General features: G+C 41.2%; 1 pseudogene; it reads left to right on the top strand.

Moving 5' to 3' along the window:
* The first annotated feature begins 1,193 nt into the window (after positions 1-1,193).
* Positions 1,194-5,597, top strand: LOC123328304 (annotated as a pseudogene).
* Positions 5,598-8,291: the final 2,694 nt, after the last annotated feature.

The following is an 8,291-nucleotide window of genomic DNA, read 5'->3' as shown; positions in this document are numbered from 1 at the left end:
CCTGGAGGACTGCTTTTCCAAAACTATTATACCCATTCAAAATGATATATATTAAGTGTATGTAATGGTATTAAGTGCTTATAATACTTAATTTTTAAAAAAGCAAGATGCAGTATGTACATGCAATATGAAACCAGAAATATGGGAAGAAAAAACAAATTCATGTGGGATCTATTAGCAAAGGCTGATAGGGAATATACCAACACATTTAAACTTGTGTTTGGAGAGTTGGGTTACTTTTTTCCTTTCATGAATTTACCCTTTCTTGAGTATGTGCTTGCTGTATGCTAAGTCGAATCAGTCATGTCCGACTCTTTGCATCCCCATGCACTATAGCCTGCCAGGTTCCTCTGTCCACGGGATTCTCCAGGCAAGAATACTGGAGCAGGTTGCCATGCCCTCCTCCAGGGGATCTTCCTGACCCAGGGAGTTCTTTACCACTAGCGCCCCCTGGGAAGCCCGAGTATGTACTACTTCTCTAACAAAAACTCAGTGCACATTAAAACAAAACAAAACCCAAATAAACAAACAGAAAAACAAACCCTGATACTACATTCTTTATTTTCTCCCCAAGGTACAAAGGTATTCAGAACTTCCTCTACTAGTTTTTTTCTTTGTTTTAATCTACAGTAATTTTGAAGCAGACACTCTGGAGCATTTCCTAGCCACCAATTAGTATTTTGTGCTTGGTATGTTATTCAAGCAGGAGATAAAAATGTTAGAAAATTCTATGAGTCTATACCTACATTTGACAGGTTCACACTTCTTGAATAATTATCTTGTGGAACCCTAGAATTCTACAAAACTTGAAAACATAAAAATGTCTTTAGCCAGACTCTGAAGCCAAGAGTGTCTTTATTTGTCCTCAACAGCTACCAGAATGTTCAGTACAGGATTTTGTTAACACACATAACCAGAGCTGTACTTTTTCCTCTGATAGACTTTATACTTGTATCAAAGGGGCTGGTCATTTACTTTCCTCTGAAATTTCTCCTTCCTTATCAAGGAGAAAACATTATTTACTCATAACAAAACAGAAACCTTTATTCTGACTGATTTTGTTGCATAATTATGTCAGTCCTCTTATTCTTAAAAATGAATGTATGTATGTAACCCATATATTATCTAGTATTTGAAAAATCTGATTAATTCTTCCATAAGCTCCTTTTTTTTAAAATGGGCTTTAGATGTTTATGGAGGCGCCCAGTGGCCGTGTGAGCTGAGAGGAGTTCGCAGAGTTCCAGGAGTACTCAAGGTGATGACGATTGATGGCAGAATAGCGCATGAATTAAACACTACGGTTCCAACAGGGTCCTTCCCAGGGAAAATTAATGCCAGCCAACCCTGAAGAAGGAAATGGCAATCCACTCCAGTATTCTTGCCTGGAAAATCCCATGGACAGAGGAGCCTGCTGGGCTACAGTCCATGGGGTCGCAAAGAGTCGGACACGACTTAGTGACTAAACCACCACCAATCTATGGTAGAGTTTTTCTTATAACTTGATACACATAATTGCAAACAATTTGGCTACAAAATTTGTTTTCCACTTGCATTAATTTTTAAAATTCAAAATGAATCACGGTATTCTTGTTTTCAAAACTTAGAGCCATTTACATAATATTATTATTCAGAAACAAACCTGTTAAGAGCACACAGTACTAAAGTAAACAGGTATAAAAGGACTTTTCAATTATGGCAAATATCTTAGTTACCACTTAGATTTTTTTGGTACATTAAAATATGTGAATAGAGGACAAATGGCAAAACCATCTTTCCTGGCCTTTGAATCCACTAGTACTCAATGGATGCAACGAGAAGAGTGATAGTCTAAGTTTACCACACAGAATCTTCAGTAAAATATATGATTTTCATGTTACAGTTGTGCCTATATGACCTCTGTCAGAACTATTATCATTAAAAGAGGTTAAGCCTAATATGAACGATAGACCAGAATCTTATGATTATCAGATCAGATCAGATCAGATCAGTCGCTCAGTCGTGTCCAACTCTTTGCGACCCCATGAATCGCAGCACACCAGGCCTCCCTGTCCATCACCAACTCCCAGAGTTCACTCAGACTCACGTCCGTCGAGTCAGTGATGCCATCCAGCCATCTCATCCTCTGTCGTCTCCTTCTCCTCCTGCCCCCAATCCCTCCCAGCATCAGAGTCTTTTCCAATGAGTCAACTCTTCCCATGAGGTGGCCAAAGTACTGGAGTTTCAGCTTTAGCATCATTCCTTCCAAAGAAATCCCAGGGCTGATCTCCTTCAGAATGGACTGGTTGGATCTCCTTGCAGTCCAAGAGACTCTCAAGAGTCTTCTCCAACACCACAGGTCAAAAGCATCAATTCTTTGGCACTCAGCCTTCTTCACAGTCCAACTCTCACATCCATACATGACCACAGGAAAAACCATAGCCTTGACTAGACGGACCTTTGTTGGCAAAGTAATGTCTCTGCTTTTCAATATGCTATCTAGGTTGGTCATAACTTTCCTTCCAAGGAGTAAGCGTCTTTTAATTTCATGGCTGCAGTCACCATCTGTAGTGATTTTAGAGCCCAGAAAAATAAAGTCTGACACTGTTTTCACTGTTTCCCCATCTATTTCCCATGAAGTGGTGGGACCAGATGCCATGATCTTCATTTTCTGAATGTTGAGCTTTAAGCCAAGTTTTTCACTCTCCACTTTCACTTTCATCAAGAGGCCTTTGAGTTCCTCTTCACTTTCTGCCATAAGGGTGGTGTCATCTGCATATCTGAGGTTATTGAGATTTCTCCCGGCAATCTTGGTTCCAGTTTGTGTTTCTTCCAGTCCAGCGTTTCTCATGATGTACTCTGCCTATAAGTTAAATAAACAGGGTGACAATATACAGCCTTGATGAACTCCTCTTCCTATTTGGAACCAGTCTGTTGTTCCATGTCCAGTTCTAACTGTTGCTTCCTGACCTGCATACAAATTTTTCAAGAGGCAGATCAGATGGTCTGGTATTCCCATCTCTTGCAGAATTTTCCACAGTTTATTGTGATTCACACAGTCAAAGGCTTTGGCATAGTCAATAAAGCAGAAATAGATGTTTTTCTGGAACTCTCTTGCTTTTTCCATGATCCAGAGGATGTTGGCAATTTGATCTCTGGTTCCTCTGCCTTTTCTAAAACCAGCTTGAACATCAGGAAGTTCATGGTTCGCATATTGCTGAAGCCTGGCTTGGAGAATTTTGAGCATTACTTTACTAGCGTGTGAGATGAGTGCAATGTTAAAAACGGAGTATTTTATAAAACCTTATGGTGCTGTGGAAAATATTTATTATTTCACTTTTTCTGATACTTCATGGTAGAAACTATTCAGGTAATATAGTTTTAAGTCACTGTAGTTAATACTCTGGTTAATTGGTACTGTTCATCATCCGGGTGTGGAATTGTGGTTTTAGGTTGGCTCATTAGTCATAACTGATAGGGAATTCCCCAGAGCTGATAGACTTCACTAGTTATTGTGTTTTGCATATCTCTCCCTAAAAACAAAAGCCACATTAAGAAATTGATTTTTAAGTTACTCATTAAAAAAATACCTTATTAATTTCATACTTCCAAAAATCATGCAGTAAGACCTTGCTACAAGAGCAATGAGAAGTGGTTAGAATTTCCTGAGTAGGTTTTTCCTTTTGAATAGAATACCAGATTCACCCTCAAGCTCCCAGCAGTGTCATGACGACAGGAATATGAATGTTGGGAGAGTGTGGACGCTGTTGGCTTTCTCCTTATTGCTGCCTCTGTCAGCAGCACCCTCCCACCCCACCTAGTTCTGCTGATACTCTGACAAAGAGAGAGGAAGTGCCCTCTCACTTTGCGAAGGAATGTAAAGTGTAGCAAAAGAGGTGCTTCATATTTTTGTGTCCCTGCTTCCATCAGTTTGTGTGGTCACCACAGCTGGGTGGAGTGTGGAGCAGTGGATGTAAGGTTCCCAGCAAGCAGGTGGACAGCTCGCTGGGAGAGATCACAGGGAGCTGTTGTGCTGCTTCGTCACAGGGTGTTCATGGGTGGCAGCAGCAGGTGTCATGAGAGACACGCTTGGCCCACAGTGCTAATGGTGGGAAATGTGTAATGGTAGGCTAGGGCTGGGAGTATGATTTTGGGTCTATCAGAGGGAACATGGTGTCACTGTTGTTCTTTCTGAACTCACTGCATAAAGTAGGATAAAAGGATTTCTGCTGAATGTTTAATAGAATGTTTATATTTTTATATTTTTATGGTTTTTAAAAACAATAATAGGAAGGAGTAGATTTTAAAGAACTTCAGAGCAGTATATATTCTGCCTAAACTAATGAATGTTTTAAGTTCTAGATGAGGTATCACCAGCCTTTTCTGCATTGTAGGAGATGTGATGATGAGGTAGGAAGAACAAACTTTTGGGGAGCAAGATCGTCTCTTTATCTTACAATTCAGTCAAGTAAAGGGGCAACATCTGGAGAGCTCTTGTGGAGGGGAGATGCAGCTGGAGAGTTCTCTGCTGGGCATCTTTGCTGAGAACACAGGTGGCAATGAGTGTGAATCTGGGGAAAATAAAGGGAAGACAGGAAACCTTAAGAGACAGTGGAGGAAGACGGGGCAGGCTTCCACCAGAGGAGTAGATTAGTCACAGGGGAGTGTGGGCCCTGAGAATGGGTCCTTCTGAAAAAAACTGCAGATGGAAGCTGAACAGTTACCAAGTGCTAATGTGCCAAGCATGCCAAGCACAGCATGTGCTCTGCAGAGGAGCAGTATTTTAAAAAAATACTCTATAATCTATGGAAACAATTTTGGTTAAAGTGCAGTGTTTTATTTTTTTCCTTTATTTTAGTTCATGTCATTTGTGTTTTAAAATATCAAGCAATTTTTTTTTTATGGATTAATGTGGTCTTTGTCTCATGTTTGTGAGCCTCTGAAAGTGCGCTGAACCTATTCACATGTCTTTTAAGATGTTGTTTTCATTTGTTTTAAAATTTTAGGAGGGAAAAATGCAAGTGAATAACAGCTTACCAGGCATTAGTTGCCTTATTTTGGAGTTGAATTCTGTAATTTGAAAAAATTCAGTTAAACATATAATAAATGCAAAGTGATCTAAAAAACAAAAAAAATGCCAGCCAAATCTGTAAGCAAGTCTGAGTCATAGATGGTGGCCTATGTCAGTTGGGACAGAGTCATAAAAAAAACGGTATAACTCAGACCTCATCAGTAGTAAAACAGCTCTGAGAAGAGACAGAAAAGAATTTGGATGATTTAACATTATTAAAGGAAGTTAGAAAAGAACAGACCAAGTTGAAACAGATGCAGTCAGAACTGAATGTTGAAAAAGTGGTCAGTGACAGGAGCCGGGAGGTGTTTAATGAACACTGCCAAATTCACTTCAAGCCTGCAAAGAATGAATAAAAAGATACCTTTTAAAAGATGGACCAGCTCATCTCCTAAGAGTTGAGCATGACAGCACGATGGACTTCCCAGGAGGATTTCTGAGCCAACAGTCCAAGACCTTTTGTTGATTTCAGCCCCACTTAGCCAAGACCTCACATATAAATAATTCTGATAATTATGGAGAAATCAACAGCTGTTTTATACAGATTCTGTTTAAAAAACAAACAAACATGTTTTGTAACTATTAAAATAATTTTCTGACTCAATGTAGAAAAAAAAAAACAAAGGGGGGCTTTGTTTCTTTAACTCACCTCTGCCTTCCTTGACCCAAACTGTTGGGTCCTTAATTTCACTTATTCCTTTTTTTTTTTTTCCTAGCTGTCAAATTAAATGATCTCCTATTTAGGGAGAATGAATCGGGCACCAAAGGCTCATGATTTCTGTACAATGAAGGCAGATGAGAACACATGGTAGTGAATAGACTGTTTCTCAAAATGAGGTCCATGAACATTATTTGAGCTGCTTATTATAAGACACATTCTGGGCCTGCATCTCATACCTATAATCAGTCTCTGTGATGGGACCTGAACCATTTACATCTGAAAGAAGAGGCAGGGGTCATCCTTACGCACCGCTGACCCTGAGAGCCACAGAACTGTCTCTAATCTAGTATGTTTTGTGATGAGCAAGCAGGAAAGCACAGTTTAGCTGTAAAAATGCAAAAGTTCTTCAGAATTATGCTGTAGATCAGCACGTCTCTCTGCGAAGTTCCTGGACTTTCAAGGTTCTCTAGATAGTCTCCCCTAGATATTGCCTCCAGATATCTGACTGTACTCATTGAAAGATTTAGCTTTACCAATAATTGTCACTGACTTTGCTTCATATGTACAGAAATGGGTACCTCCTCCTTTAGAGATATAGCTCAGTGCTCTGTATTCATGTAGAATTTTTAATGCAGTTTTAAAAGCAGGGAACACTCACATGGTTCAAATTCCCAAAGAACAAGAGGGGAGTCCAGTGAAAATTCCCCTCCAACCTTTGTCGTTTCCTCAGAAGTAACCATAGTTAACAGCTTCTTAAGTATTGGATGTATTTACAAACAAGCTAGAAACCCATTCTCTGTTTTAGGGGGCAAAGAGAAAGTATATGGTAGGCTGCTTTATTTTTAAGTTGTATCTGTGGGTTTTAATATTTATTTATTTGGCTGTACCGGGTCTTAGTCACGGCCTGTGGTATCTAGTTCCCTGATTAGGGATTGAATCCAGGCCCCCCTGCATTGGGAACCCAGAGTCCCAGCCACCGGGGAAGTCCCTGGATTTGTGAGTTTTAAAAACTCTTTTTGATATAGAGATATCAGTTGGGTACTGGTGTGTAATAAACCACATGAGACCTCAGAGACACATAATAATAAGCATGTATTGCTCATGCTCTGGGGTCCTCAGGCAGTTCTGTCAACACCTCTGGGCATCTCTTAGCTGGTGCAGGAAGGCCTTCACTGGGATGACTGGATTGATTTCCTGCGGTCCGCCGCCTCTCACCTTCAAGCATGCTGCTCCTGGCACATTCTCATGACAATGACTGAGGAGCAAGAGAAGAGGAAACATACAGGACCTCCTGACATCTAGGATTGAAACTGGAACATCCACACCATAGTCACGTCCGAAGCAAGACACAAAGCCATCCTAGACTTGAGGGGCTGGGGAAATGGACAGCGCCTCTTCAGTGAAAGGAATTTCAGCGTCACATGCAATGGTGTGGCAACAGGGGAGGAATGAAGAACACAAGCCGTGCATCATTCTGATGATACAAATGCCGCTCCCTGCTGTGAGCCCTCCACTCTTTTATCTTTCATCCACAAAGGGAAAGAGGCAGAGAAGAGCATGCCTGATACAGCCCTGGACCACCTCTCAGAACTGGGCCTCTAGCTCTATTGTCTCCCCCAGACTTAAGAAAGGATCACACCAGTTACACAAGAAGAACGTGTCCTAGAGATCTGCTGTACCAGCCTGTGGCCACAGTTAACAGTACTGTACTGTGCGCTTAAAATTTAGGGTAAGAGAGTAGCTCTCATGTTTGTGTTTTTACCACAATAAAAAATTATGACACTCAAAAAAAAAAAAAAATAGAAGCCATGATTGCAATCTGAATGTCTGAAAGCTCATCGTAATAGTAATCCTGGCTTAGTATCCAAGTATTGGCTTTCCCAGGTGGTGCAGTGGGAAAGAATCCGCCTGCCAATGCAGGAGACATAAGAGATGTGAAAACCTAAGGAGAACGAATGCTCAGAGGTGGGATTGTACCTACCATGGTCTGAGAACTCCAGACCCACAGAGGGCCCACAATGAGCAGTGAGGAGGTAAGGTTGGACTTAGGGTAGGGCCAAAGCAGCGTGCTGAGGCTCACACTCACAGTTGCTTGTCTTCATCTCAAGGGCAGCGGTAAGCCTCTCAGTGTCTCTGAGCCGAGTGCTGAGGTCTGTGATCTGAGACTTGGAAGTTGGTGGGAGGGGAGAAGGGCTGGAGAAGGTGAATGGGGAGCAGGGTTCAGGAGGCTGAGAGTCAGGAGGTCCGGCCCCCAACCAATCAGACCTGTGGCTCTTGCTTTATCCCAGCCAACTGCAGACATTTCGCACTGTGGTACTTTTGGAGAAAGAGGAAGATCTCACACCCTTGGAACATCCCAGAGGTTTCAATATAAATTGTCTTTGATTTTTTTTAAAAATGCAAGTAATTCCTAATGAAGAATATGTCTTCAACTCTACCCTTGCCGGTGTCTAATAGACCATTTTTCTCTGCTTCCTCATTCCTATTCCCTAACTCAACTGGGAGGAATGACTGATGACTCCGGTTTTGAGGTACTACAGCAAACCTAAGCTGTGCTGTGCTTAGTCACGTCTGACTCTTTGC

Source organism: Bubalus bubalis, chromosome 11 (genome assembly GCF_019923935.1).
Source record: "Bubalus bubalis isolate 160015118507 breed Murrah chromosome 11, NDDB_SH_1, whole genome shotgun sequence".
NCBI lineage: Eukaryota > Metazoa > Chordata > Mammalia > Artiodactyla > Bovidae > Bubalus > Bubalus bubalis.
The sequence above is the reverse complement of the archived record's forward strand: the minus strand, read 5'-3'. Positions and strand labels throughout refer to the sequence as shown.